The sequence below is a fragment of the Orcinus orca genome, chromosome 7, assembly GCF_937001465.1.
Source record: "Orcinus orca chromosome 7, mOrcOrc1.1, whole genome shotgun sequence".
In the NCBI taxonomy this organism is placed as follows: Eukaryota; Metazoa; Chordata; class Mammalia; order Artiodactyla; family Delphinidae; genus Orcinus; species Orcinus orca.
This window is the reverse complement of record NC_064565.1, coordinates 204,207-218,434: the sequence shown is the minus strand read 5'-3', so window position 1 is coordinate 218,434 and position 14,228 is coordinate 204,207. Positions and strand designations below refer to the sequence as shown.

The 14,228-nt window shown below is 40.4% G+C and overlaps 1 long non-coding RNA gene across 1 annotated transcript in view; it reads left to right on the top strand.

Annotated features, from left to right (window-relative positions):
• LOC125965011 (uncharacterized) overlaps positions 1-14,228 on the top strand; it is a 65,589-nt gene that overhangs the window by 35,905 nt on the left and 15,456 nt on the right. Inside the window, exon 2 of the long non-coding RNA XR_007478435.1 lies at positions 7,702-7,769. This is a non-coding gene — a long non-coding RNA (uncharacterized LOC125965011). The remainder of the gene's footprint in view (positions 1-7,701; positions 7,770-14,228) is intronic.

Below are 14,228 nucleotides of genomic sequence, written 5' to 3'. Positions count from 1 at the left end.
TGTAGGAATTAGGAACTACTGGATGTATATTCTCAGTTGCTTCACTGACCTGACGTCCTTTACCAAGTACCCAGTAGCCCACAGGGCTCTCATGGTCAGGCCCCTCCCAGGATATGGAGCTCACCTGCGCAGGTACCCAGCAGCCCACGGGGCTCTTGTGGTCAGGCCCCTCCCAGGATATGGAGCTCACCTGTGCAGGTACCCAGCAAGACTGGGCACACAGGAACCATGCACATAGCCCCCATTGCAGAGCACCCCCAGCTCACCTGTTGCTCAGGGCTGACACAGAGCACCTCAGAGCACGACCTGAACTAACAAACAACAGCTCCAACAGGTCTGTGACACTGGGCGTCACTCTGTGCGGCCTCCCTCCACCTGGTCTTCCAGAGACTTCCACTGCAGCCGGGGCACCAGGCCTCTGTCTCCACCCACCACCCCTCCTCTCCCTGACTCCTGGGTTCCTCTCATTAGGAGAGGGTCTTCTTGAAGTTGTCTCCCATTCATGGGCCAGATAAAGTGATTAGAAAACAAGCCAGAGCTGCAGCCCCTTGTCTATCCTGACTCTCAGGAGCCCACACTTGTTCCTTGGACCTGGTCGGTTCATCAAGGTCCATTTTCTGCTGCTGTGAGCCCCAGAGGGGCGAGGATTGGCTGACCTGGGCAGCCTGACACTGCCGGCCAGCCCTCTCCAGGTGTGCCTGGTTTGAGGTCAATATAAACACCGCTCCAGGCAGCAAGAGCCCCTTCAGTTGTGTCTGACGCCATATTCTCTGCCCCGTCAGCAGTGTCGGGGCTGGGCTGGTGGGAGGGAGTGAGGGGCCACGGTTTTTTGGGTGGCCCGGTGTGAGTGGGGCTCTGCTGGGTTTTCTGCAGGAGTTGCCAAGCTGCCAACTGCTAAAGAAGAGGATGTGTCACCCATATCTGCTGCTGGAATTTCTCCCCAGGCAGAGGTGAGTAAGGAAAAAAGCAGTGGGGGCCGGGACAGGAGGGGTATCTCAGGCAGAGAAATGGAAAGCTTCCAGAAGTGCGCCCGGGGCCAGGACCATCCTGCTTGGCCTGTAGGCACCAAGTCGGCCTGGGTTCTGTCGCTGGTGTGGCTCCATGACCCTTCCTCTAGGCTTTCAAGTCCTTGCACAGATTCAGGGGTTGTACCTGGGAAGTGTGGGAACAGTTCAGCAGCAGCTGGCCTGGAGCTCAGCTCACGTTTACTCAGAGATGCCTCGGCATGGTTCCCCAGCTTTGCAATGAGGACGCTCCTTGTGGGGGTGGGGGGGCTCCTGACTGCATGGGAGACGATTACCCACCTCTGACCAACTTCAGGATTCTTTACCTTTGGAGCAAGTGTCCTGATAGGGTTTTCCTGTTTATAACTGGTGGGTTCTGCTTTTTTTTTTTTCTTTTTTGGTTCAATGTAGGTTTTATTCCTCTTTTTTGTATTTATAGATAGAAGCATGGAAATAATTCATTCATATAAATACATGTATGGGAATGGAAGAACTTTTTTTCTGTTTTACTTTTTGTATGTTTATTTATTTTTTTAATTTTTAATTTTATTATTATACAGCAGGTTCTTTCTGGTTATCGATTTTATACATATGGGTGTATATAAGTCAATCCCAAACTCCCAATTCATCCCAGCACTACCCCCCCACGGCTTTCCCCCCTTGGTGTCCATACGTTTGTTCTCTACATCTGTGTCTCTATTTCTGCCCTGCAAACCAGTTCATCTGTTCCATTTTTCTTGGTTCCACCTATATGCATTAATATACAATATTTCTTTTGCTCTTTCTGTCTTACTTCACTCTGTATGACAGTCTCTAGGTCCATCGACGCCTGTACAAATGACCGAATTTCATTCCTTTTTATGGCTGAGTAACATTCCATTTTATATATGTACCACATCTTTATCCATTCATCTGTCTGTGTGCATTTAGGTTGCTCCCATTACCCGGCTATTGTAAATAGTGCTGCAATGAACATTGTGGTGAATGTGTCTTTTTGATTTATGATTTTCTCTGGGTATATGCCCAGTAGTGGGATTGCTGGATCATATGGTAATTCTATTTTTAGTTCTTTAAGGAACCTCCATATTGTTCTCCATAGTGACTGTATCAATTTACATTCCCACCAATAGTGGAAGAGGGTTCCTTTTCTCCACACCCTCCCCAGCATTTGTCGTTTGTAGATTTTCTGATGATGTCCATTCTAAGAGGTGTGAGGTGATACCTCATTGTAGTTTTGATTTGCATTTCTCTAATAATTAGTGATGTTGAGAAACTTTTCATGTGCTTCTTGGCCATCTCTCTCTCTTCTTGGAATAAATGTCTATTTAGATCTTCTGCCATTTTTGTATTGGGTTGTTTGGTCTTGTTAATATTGAGCTGCATGTGCTGTTTATATATTATTGGAGATTAATCCTTTGTCTGTTGCTTCATTTGAAAATATATTCTCCCATTCTGAGAGTTGTCTTTTCGTCTTGTTTTTACTTTCCTTTGCTTTGCAAAAGCTTTTATGTTTCATTAGTTCCCATTTGTTTATCTTTTTTATTGCATTACTCTAGGAGGTGGATCAAAAAAGATCTTGTTGTGATGTATGTCAGAGTATTCTTCCTATTTTTTCCTCTAAGAGTTTTATACTGTCCGGTCTTACATTAAGGTCTCTAATCCATTTTGAATTTATTTTTCTGTATGGTGTTAGGGAGTATTCTAATTTCCTTCTTTTACATGTAGCTGCCCATTTTTCCCAGAACCACTGGTTGAAGAGACTGTCTTTTCTCCATTGTATAGTCTTGCCTCCTGTGTCATAGATTATTGACCATTGGTATGTAGGTTTATCTCTGGGCTTTCTTTTTTTTTTTCAATTTACAACTTTATTGGCGTATAATTGCTTTACAATGATGCGTTAGTTTCTGCTGTATAACAAAGTGAATCAGCTATACATATACCACCATATCCCCTCCCTCTTGCATCTCTCTCTCACTGTCTCTATCCCACCACTTTAGGTGTTCACAAAGCACTGAGCTGATCTCCCTGTGCTATGTGGCTTCTTCCCAGTAGCTATCGATGTTACATTTGGTAATGTATATATGTCCATGCCACTCTCTCACTTTGTCCCAGCTTACCCTTCCCCCTCCCCGTGTGCTCAAGTCCTTTCTGTACGTCTGTGTCCTTAATCCTCTCCCGCCCCTAGGTTCCTCATAAACATTTTTTTCTTTAGACTCCATATATCTGTGTTAGCACACGCTATTTGTTTTTCTCTTTCTGACTTACTTTACTGTGTAGGACAGTCTGTACGTCCATCCGTCTCACTACAAATAACTCAGTTTTGTTTCTTTTTATGGCTGAGTAATATTCCATTGTATATATGTGCCAGATATTCTTTATCGATTCATCAGTCGATGGACACTTAGGTTACTTCCATCTCCTGGCTATTGTAAATAGAGCTGCAATGAACATTGTTGAACATAACTCTTTTTGAATTATGGTTCTCTCAGGGTAAATGCCCAGGAGTTGGATTGCTGGGTCATATGGTACTTCTATTTGTAGTTTTTTAAGGAACCTCCATACCATTCTCCCTAATGGCTATATCAATTTACATTCCCACTAACACTGAAAGAGTGTTCCCTTTTCTCCAATAAATGCCTCTCCAGCATTTATTTTTTGTAGATTTTTTGATGATTGCCATTCTGACTGCTGTGAGTGATACCTCACTGTAGTTTTGATTTACATTTCTGTAATGATTAGTGATGTTCAGCATCCTTTCATGTGTTTGTTGGCAACCTGTATATCGTCTGTGGAGCAATGTCTATTTAGGTCTTCTGCCCATTCCTGGATTGGGTTGTTTGCTTTTGTGATATTGAGCTACATGAGCTGCTTGTAAATTTTGGAGATTAATCCTTTGTCATTTGCTTCATTTGAAAAGATTTTCTCCCATTCTGAGGGTTGTCTTTTCGTCTTCTTTATGTGTTTCTTTGCTGTGCAAAAGCTTTTAAGTTTCATTAGGTCCCATTTGTTTATTTTTGTTTTTATTTCCATTTCTCTAGGAGGTGGGTCAAATAGGATCTTGCTGTGATTTATGTCATAGAGTGTTCTGCCTATGTTTTCTTCTAAGAGTTTAATAGCGTCTGGTCTTAACATTTAGATCTCTAATCTATTTGGAGTTTATTTTTGTGTATGGTGTTATGGATGTTCTAATTTCATTCTTCTATGTGTAACTGTCCAGTTTTCCCAGCACCACTTACTGAAGAGACTATCTTTTCTCCATTGTTTATCCTTGCCTCCTTTGTCATAGATGAGTTAGCCATAGGTATGTAGGTTTATCTCTGGGCTTTCTATCCTGTTCCATTGATCTATATTTCTGTTTTGGTGCCAGTACCATATAGTCTTGATTACTGTAGCTTTGTAGTATAGTCTGAAGTCAGGAAGTCTGATTCCTCCAGCTCTTTTAATTTCCCTCAAGACTGATTTGGCTATTCGGGGTGTTTTGTGTCTCCATACAAATTTTAAGGTTTTTTTGTTCTAGTTCTGTAGAAAATGCCACTGATAATTTGATAGGGATTGCATTGAATCTGTAGATTGCTTTGCGTAGTATAGTCATTTTCACAATATTGATTCTTCTAATCCAAGCGTATGGTTAATACTCCCATCTGTTTATATAATCTTTGATTTCTTTCAGCAGTGTCTTATAGTTTTCTGAGTATAGGACTTTGACCTCCCTAGGTAGGTTCATTACTACATATTTTATTCTTTTTGTCGCAATGGTGTATGGGATTGTTTCCTTAATTTCTCTTTCTCATCTTTCATTGTTAGTGTAGAGGAATGCAAGAGATTTCTGTGCATTAACTTTGTATCCTGCAACTTTACCAGATTCATTGTTTAGCTCTAGTAATCTTCTAGTGTCATCTTTAAGATTCAGTATGTGTAGTATCATGTCATTTGCAAACAGTGAAAATTTTACTTCTTTTCCAATTTGTGTTCCTTTTATTTCTTTTTTTTCTCTGATTGCTGTGTCTAGGACTTCCAAAACTATGTTGAATAATACTGGTGAGGGTGGACATCCTTGTTTTGTTCCTGATCTTAGAGGAAATTCTTGTAGTTTTTCACCATTGAGAATGATGTTTGTTGTGGGTTTGTCATATATGGCCTTTATTATGTTGAGGTAGATTCCCTCTATGTTCACTTTCTGGAGAATTTTTAATCATAAATGGGTGTTGAATTTTGTCAAAATATTTTCCTGCTTCTATTGAGATGATATTTTTATTCTACAATTTGTTAATATGGTGTATCACATTGATTGATTTGTGTATATTGAAGAACCCTTGCATTCCTGGGATAGACCCCACCTGATCATGGTGTGTGATCCTTTTAATGTGCTGTTCAATTCTGTTTGCTAGTATTTTGTTGAGGATTTTTACATCTATATTCATCAGTGATATTGGTCTCTAATTTTCTTTTTCTGTAGTATCATTGTCTGGTTTTGGTATCAGTGTGATGGTGGCGTCATAGAATGAGTTTGGGAGTGTTCCTTTCCCTGCAAATTTCTGAAGAGTTTGAGAAGGTTGGGTGTTAGCTCTTGTCTCAATATTTGATAGAATTCACCTCTGATGCCATCTGGTTCTGGACTTTTGTTTGTTGGAAGATTTTTAATCACAGTTTCAATTTCATTACTTGTGATTGGTCTATTCATATTTTCTATTTGTTCCTCTTTCAGTCTTGGAAGGTTATACCTTTCTAAGAATTTGTCCATTTCTTCCAGGTTGTCCATTTGATTGGCATAGAGTTGCTTGTAGAAGTCTCTTAGGATGCTTTGTATTTCTGTGGTGTCTGTTGCAACTTCTCCTTTTTCACTTCTGATTTTATTGATTTGAGTCCCCTCCCTCTTTTCCTTGAGTCTGGCTAACGATTTATCATTTTTGTTTATCTTCTCAAAGAACCAGCTTTTAGTTTTATTGATCTTTGCTATTGTTTTCTTTGTTTCTGTTTCATTTATTTCTGCTCTGATCTTTATGATTTCTTTCCTTCTACTAACTTTGGGCTTCTTTCTTCTTTCTCTAATTCCTTTAGGTGTAAGGTTAGACTGTTTATTTGAGAGTTTTCTGGTTTCTTGAGGTAGGCTTGTATTGCTATAAACTTCCCTCTTAGGACTGCTTTTGCTGCATCCCATAGGTTTTGGATCATCATGTTTTTGTTGTCATTTGTCTCTAGGTTGTTTTTGATTTCCTCTTTTCTTTCTTCAGTGATGTCTTGGTTATTTAGTGACGTATTGTTGAGCCTCCATGTGTTTCTGTTTTTTACATATTTTTTCCCTGTAATTGATTTCTAATCTCATAACCTTGTGGTCAGAACAGATGCTTGATATGATTTCAGTTTTATTAAATTTCCTGAGGCTTTATTTGTGACCCAAGATGTGATCTATCCTGGAGAATGTTCTGCGTGAAGTTGAGAAGAACATGTAATCTGCTGTTTTTGGATGGAATGTCCTATAAATATCAATTAAATCTATTTGGTCTATTGTGTCATTTAAAGTTTGTGTTTCCTTATTAATTTTCTGTCCGGATGATCTCCATTGGTGTAAGTAAAGTGTTAAAGTCCCCTGCTATTATTGTGTTACTGTCGATTTTCTCTTTTATAGCTGTTAGCAGTTGCCTTATGTATTGAGGTGCTCCTATGTTGGGTACATATATATTTATAATTGTTATGTCTTCTTCTTGGATTGATCCCTTGATCATTACGTAGTGTCCTTCCTTGTCTCTTGTAACGCTCTTTATTTTAAAGTCTATTGTATCTGATATGAGTATTGCTACTCCAGCTTTCTTTTGATTTTCATTTGCATGGAATATCCTTTTCCATCCCCTCACTTTCAGTCTGTAGGTTTCCCTAGGTCTGAAGTGGGTCTCTTATAGACTGCATATATATGGACCTTGTTTTTGTATCCATTCAGCAAGACTGTGTCTTTTGTTTGGAGCATTTAATCCATTCACATTTAAGGTAAATACTGATATGTATATTCCTATTACTATTTTCTTAATTGTTATGTGTTTGTTTTTGTAGATTCTTTTCTTCTGTTGTGTTTCCCACTTAGATAGGTTCCTTTAGCATTTGTTGTAGAGCTGGTTTGGTGGTGCTGAGTTCGCTTAGCTTTTGCTTGTCTGTAAAGCTTTTGATTTCTCCATTGAATCTGAATGAGATCTTGCTGGGTAGAGTTCTTTTGGTTGTAGGTTCTTCCCTTTCATCACTTTAAATATATCAGCCCACTCCCTTCTGGTTTGTAGAGTTTCTGCTGAGAAATCAGCTGTTAACCTTATGGGAGTTCCCTTGTATGTTGTCATTTTTCCCTTGGGCTTTCAATAATTTGTCTTTGTCTTCAATTTTTGTCAGTTTGATTATTACGTGTCTCGGCATTTTTCTCCTTGGGTTTATCCTGCCTGGGACTCTCTGTGCTTTCTGGACTTGGGTGGCTACTATTTCCTTTCCCATGCTAGGGAAGATTTCGACTATAATCTCTTCAAATATTTGCTCGGGTCCTTTCTCTCTCTCTTCACCTTCTGGGATCCCTATAATGCAAATTTTGTTGCGTTTAATGTTATCCCAGAGGTCTCTTAAGCTGTCTTCATTTCTTTGCATTCTTTTTTCTTTATTCTTTTCTGCAGCAGTGAATTCCACCTTTCTGTCTCCAGGACAGTTATCCGTTCTTCTGCCTCAGTTATTCTACTATTGATTCCTTCTAGTGTTTTTTTTTTTTTTTTTTTTTTTTTTTTTTTTTTTTTTGCGGTACGCGGGCCTCTCACTTTTGTGGCGTCTCGCATTGTGGAGCACAGGCTCTGGATGTGCAGGCTCAGCAGCCATGGCTCACAGGCCCAGCCGCTCCGTGGCATGTGGGATCTTACCAGACCAGGGCACGGACCCATGTCCCCTGCATCGGCAGGTGGACTCTCAACCACTGCGCCACCAGGGAAGCCCCCTTCTAGTGTGTTTTTCATTTCAGTTATTGTACTGTTCATCTCTGTTTGTTTGCTCTTTAATTCTTCTAGGTCTTTGTTAACTATTTCTTGCACCTTCTCGATCTTTGCCTCCATTCTTTTTCCAAGGTCTTGGATGATCTTCACTATCATTATTATGAATTCTTTTTCTGGAAGGTTGCCTATCTCCACCTCATTTAGTTGTTTTTCTGGGGTTTTATCTTGTTCCTTCATCTGGTACAAATTCCTCTGCCTTTTCATTTTGCCTATCTTTCTGTGAATGTGGTTTTCCATCCACAGGCTGAAGAACTGTAGTTCTTCTTGCTTCTGCTATCTGCTCTCTGCTGGATGAGTCTATCTTAGAGGCTTGTGCAGCATTCCTGATGTGAGGGACTGGTGGTGGGTAGAGCTGGGTGTTGCTCTGGTGGGCAGAGCTCAATAAAACTTTAATCCGCTTGTCTGCTGATGCATGGGGCAGAATTCCCTCTCTGTTTGTTGTTTGGCCTGAGGTGACCCAGAACTATGGCCTACCTGGCTCTTTGGTGGGGCTACCTGCGGACTCTGGGAGGGCTCATGCTAAGGAGGACTTCCCAGAACTTCTGCTGCCAGTGTCCTTGTCCGCACGGTGAGGCCCAGTCACCCCCCACCTCTGCAGGAGACCCTCTAAAACTAGCAAGTAGGTCTGCTCAGTCTCCTATGGGGTCACTGCCCCTTCCCTTGGGTCCTGATGTGCACACTACTGTGTGTGTCCTCCAAGAGTGGAGTCTCTGTTGTGACTCTACGTCTCTGAGTGGGGTTGAGACTCTGAGACTGAGTGGAGTCTCACAGACTCTGTGTCCTGTGAAACTTCGATGCTTTGTGGTTCTAGAAATCCTATAGGAGACAGTCCACAGCAGGTGAAGCTAATGCTGTCAGTGGAGGTGGTGAAGCCAAAGATCTGCAGTTCAGACTAAAGGTGCCAATGTACATTCAGGACAAAACAATCTCATGTGAATGTAGTTCAGGCAGGTTTAACATAAATACAGTCAGGTTAATGCCTAACATCTTCTACCTTGTGCCTCCCCTCAGGGACGCCCTCCTCAGTTCCTGAGGCTCCTGTAACTCATGTACAGTGGAAGGGAGCCTGGGCTCTGTCCAGTCTGAGCCCTGAGTTACCCTGTGTGTATCTTAGGATACTTTGTACTTCTGTGGTGTCTGTTGTAACATCATCGCTTTCATTTCTGATTTATTTGGGCCCTCTCTTTTTTAAAGAAACATACTACTATTGTCTTTTATTCTTTACAGAAGCTAAAAAAATGTTTGATCTATTACCCTTACTCTATGTATAGGTTTTTCAGTGAGATTTTTACTTTTGTTTGTTTTCTTGTTACTATCAATAATTAGTGAGACTTCTTTGAAGCTTAAGTAAATTCCTTCAACATTGCATATAAGGCTGGTTTATTAGTGATGAACTCTTTTAGCTTTTGCTAATATGGGAAACTCTTGATCTCTCCTTCAATTCTTTCTTTCCTCCACAATTTTATTTATTTATTTATTTTTGGCTGTATTAGGTCTTCATTGCAGTGCGTGGGCTTTTCTCTAGTTGTGGCAAGTGGAGGCTACTCTTCGTTGTGGTGCACGGGCCGTTGTGGTGCATGGGCTTCTCATTGCAGTAGCTCTTCTTGTTGTTCAACATGGGCTCTAGGTGCTCAGCCTTCAGTAGTTGTGGCTAGCAGGCTCAGTAGTTGTGTCTCATGGGCTCTAGAGCACAGGCTCAGTAGTTGTGGCACACAGGCTTAGTGGCTCTGTGGCATGTGGGATCTCCCTGGATCAGGGCCCGAACCCGTGTCCCCTGCATTGGCAGGCAGATTCTCAACCACTGTGACATCAGGGAAGCCCTCTCCTGCAATTCTGAATAATAATTTTGCTGGTAGAGTATTCCTGTTGTAGACTTTTTCTTTTTAGCCCATTGATTATACCCTATCATTCCTTCCTAGTTTGAAAATTGTGCTCAGAAGTCATCTGACAGTCTTAAGGGAATACCTTGAACATAACTAGACCCTTTTATTTCACTGCCTCTGTGATCACTCTTTAAATTTTTGGAGCTTTATAATATGTCTTGGTGTGGACCTGTTTGTCTTCATCTTGTTTGGGACTCTGTTTTTCCTGGACCTGGATGTGTGTTTCCTTCCCCAGGTTAGGAAAGTTATCAGTTACTCTATCCTCCAATAAGTTATCTGCCCGTTTCTCTCTTCTCCTCGTTCTGGGGCCCCTGTAATGCTCATGTTAATATTCTTGATGTTGTCTCAGAGGTCCCTTTACGTATACTCTTAATTGCTTTTACTTTGTGCTATTCAGTTTGGGTGATTTTCACTACTCTGTTTTCCATTTCACTGATCTGTTCTTCTGTATCCTACAGTATAATGTGGCTTCTCTCATGTACATGTGTGTGTGTTTTAATCTCTTTTATTGTATTGTTCACTGTTTTGTTCTTTTTGACATGTTATTACTCTGTTGAAATTCTCACTATGTCTATCTATTCTTCTCCTCACTTGGGTGAGCGTCTTTATAATCATTACTGTGAACACTTTTTTTTATCGGGTAGAATGCTTATCCCTGTTTTATTCAGTTCTTTGTCTGATGTCGTGTCTTGTTACTTCATTTGTAACGTATTCCTCTATTTCCTTATGTTTCCTAATCCTCTGTACATCTTTATTCATTAGGTTCAGGTTGTTACATTCCCGGGTCTCAGAGAAGTGGCCTTATATAGGAGATGACTGATAGGGCCCAGCAGCACATTGTCCTCTGGCCAGCAGAGCCACATGCTCCAGGGGTGTCCCCTGTGTGGGCTGCACACACCTTTCTCTTAGGGCAGGGCCAACTGCTGTAGACAAGCTGGTAGGTGGTATTGGACCCTGGCCTAAATGGCTGTGAGCCCCTGCAGTATGTGATTGATTGCCATGGGTGTGCTGATATCCAAGGCAGCCCTCCATTATGGGTGGCTGTGTGGTGCTCCAGGTGCACAGGTGGACAGCGTAGGCCCCCAGTGTGTCTGGCTGTGAGGCCTTCTGGTGCGGGAGTGCTATGGGCATGGTGGTAAGTGGGGCAGGCCCCTGATTCTAATCAGTTCCAGGGAAGATTCTAAAATGTTGCTTGCCCATGTCTCAGTTCCTAGTGGGAGTCCCAGTTGCCTCTTGCCTTTCCAAGAAGCTCTCCGAGATTAGCAAGTGGGTCTGGCACACGTGTCTTTCACTCTATTGGCTCTGCACAGGGACTGAGAACATGTGAGATTTGTGTGTGCCCTATGAGAGCAGTCTCAGTTTCCTTTAGTCTCCAGATTTCCTGAAAATAAGCCCTGCAAGTTTTCAAAGCCAGACCTGCTGTGTTCTTTTCTTCCAGTGCAGGAACCCTGGGCTGAGCAGCCTAATGCCAGGCTCATACCCTTCCCTCCATGTGGAGGACCTATGCAATTGTGATATCTTCCAGCTGTGGGTCACTGTGCTATATGTGTGGGTTCCAATTAGACTGTGTTCCCAGTCCTCCTACCTGCCTTGTGGTTTCTCCTTCCTTATATCTTTAGTTGTGGAAAACATTCCCTGCTAGTCTTCAGAGATAATTTCCGTGTAAGTGGTTGTAATTTAGGTGTGTCTTTGGCAGCAGGGGAGCTCAGTATCTTCCTACTCTATCCTCTTGATCCCCTCTCAAGAATTCTTTGAAAATATATGCATTTATTACTGTAAACATAACTCTTTGAATTGCAGTCTTGTTCCTGTATTCCATAAATTTAGGTACTTTGTGTTTCCAATTTTGTTTGCTTTAAGATTTCTTTTAAATTTCCGTTTTGATTTATTCCTGTATGCATTGGCTATTCAAGAGCTTATTGTTCAATTTCTAAGTGTTCTTGAATTTTCAATTATTCTTTTTAATATTGAATTTCAGTTTCATACCATTGTGGTTGGAAATGATCCTTGATATGATTTCAATATTCTTGGATTTTTGAAGACTTGTTTTGTGGCTTAACATAGGATCTACCCTAGGCAATGTTCTATGTGTACTTAAGAACAATGGAAAGTTTGCTGCTGTTGAGTGGAATATACTGTAGATGTATGTTAGGTTCATTTGATATCAAGTGTGTGTTCAGGTTCAGTGTTTCCTGATTGATATTATGTCCGGATGACCTATACAGTGTTGAAAGTTGGGTATCGACGTTTCTTACCATTATTTTATTTCTGCACATTTTCCCCTTCACGTGGGCTAATATATTCTTTATATGTTGAGAGGCTCCAAAGCTGGATACATACATATTTATAATTGTCATGATTTCTTGATGAATTAATCCATTTATCATTATATGATAACCTTCTTTCCTTTGAGAGGTTTGACTTCAAGTCTTTTTTATCTCAGAATAGACTAGTCAGTCAAGTATCATTTTCATGGAGGATTTTGTTCCCAGTCTTTCAATTTTATGCTATATATGGATTAGAAGTTAACATGAATATCTTGTACACAGTATAATTGAACTTTCTTTAATCCATTCAGCCACCCTATGGATTATTTAAATTGAAGTATAGTTGATTTACAATATTACATTAGTCTCAGGGGTACAACATATGGATTGAATATTTTTATAGATCATGTTCCACTAAAGTGATTACACAATAATGTCTGTATTTCCCTGTGTTGTACTATATATCCTTGTTTGTTTATTTCATACATAGGGATACTGGATTTAGAGAAACAAACTGCTGTTTTCCCCTCCCCCTTTAAGTCGCCCCACCAGTAACCACTAATTTGTTCTCTGTGAGTCTATTTCTGTTTTGTTACATACATACATTTCTTGCATTTTTAGATTCTACAGAGAAGTGAGAACATAGTGTATTTGTCCTTCTCTAACTTAAGTAGGTATACATATTCTAGGCCTCTCCATGTTGTTGCAAATGGCAGAATTTGATCCTTTTTAATGGCTGAGTAATAGTCTATTGTGTATACATACCACATCTTCTTTATCCACTCATCTGTTGGTGGACATTTAGTTTGCTTCCATATGTTGGCAATTGTAAATAATGCTGCTATGAACATTGGGATGCATGTATCTTGTCAAATTGGTGTCTTCATTTTCTTTGGACATATACCAAGCAGTGGAATTGCTGGCTAGTATGATAGCTCTACTTTTAGCTTTTATCAGGACCTCCATATTCTTTTCATAGTGGGTGTACCAACTTACAATCCCACCACCAGTGTACTAGGATTGCCTTCTCCATGTCATGAACAACATTTCATATTTGTATACTTTGGAATAATAGCCACGTTGAGAGGTGTGACCTGATGTCTCATTATGGGTTTGCTTGTGGGTCATTCATTAAATTTAATTTACAAAAGAAGGTGATAGGCTGGATGTGATCTCCAGATTTAGTTTGCTAATGCCTGGTATAGGTTAATTTGGGGAGAATTAATACCTTTACAATGTTATTTATTGCTTACATTTTTCAGGTTGACATTTAGTGATTGGAAACATTTAAATTTTTTTCTCCCTGAAGGATATATGAAGCCTGTTGGTTTGTTTCTGTTTTATAAATTTGTTCATTTCTATCATTTTTTAGACTCCACTATAAGTGATATCATATGATATTTGTCTTTTTCTATCTGACTTACTTCACTTAGAATGAAATAATGTCATTTGCAGCAACAGGAATGGACCTAGAGGTGATCACGCTTTTTCATTTCTGAGTAATATTTATTTGATTGTGTACATGTACAACTTCTTCATTATCCATTCATCTGTTGATGGACATTTTGGTTGCCTCCATGTCTTGGCTATTGTAAACAGTGCTGCAGTGCATGTTTGGGTTTGGGTGCATTTGTCATTTTCATTTCTGGCTTTCTGCAGATGTACACCCAGAGGTAAGACTGCTGGATGATATGGTAGCTCTATTTTTACTTTTAAAAGGCATCTCCATACTGTACTTTATAGTGGCTCTTACCAGCTTACATCACACCAACAGCATAGGAGGGTTCCCTTTTCTCCATGTCCTCTCCAGCATTTATGGTTTGTAAACTTTTTGATGATGGCCATTCTGACTGTGTGAGGTGATACCTTGTTGTAGTTTTGATTTGCATGTGTCTGTCCAATAATTCGAGATTTTGAGCATCTTTGCGTGTGTCTTTTTGAAACACTGTGAGGAAAAGTTACAGTTGACATTGGGTTTTTGAAAGTCTGACTATTTTGAATTTTTGCTCGATAACTACCACAGGGCATTTGTTAAGGGCAGGTGTCATTTACACCCTGGCAGTC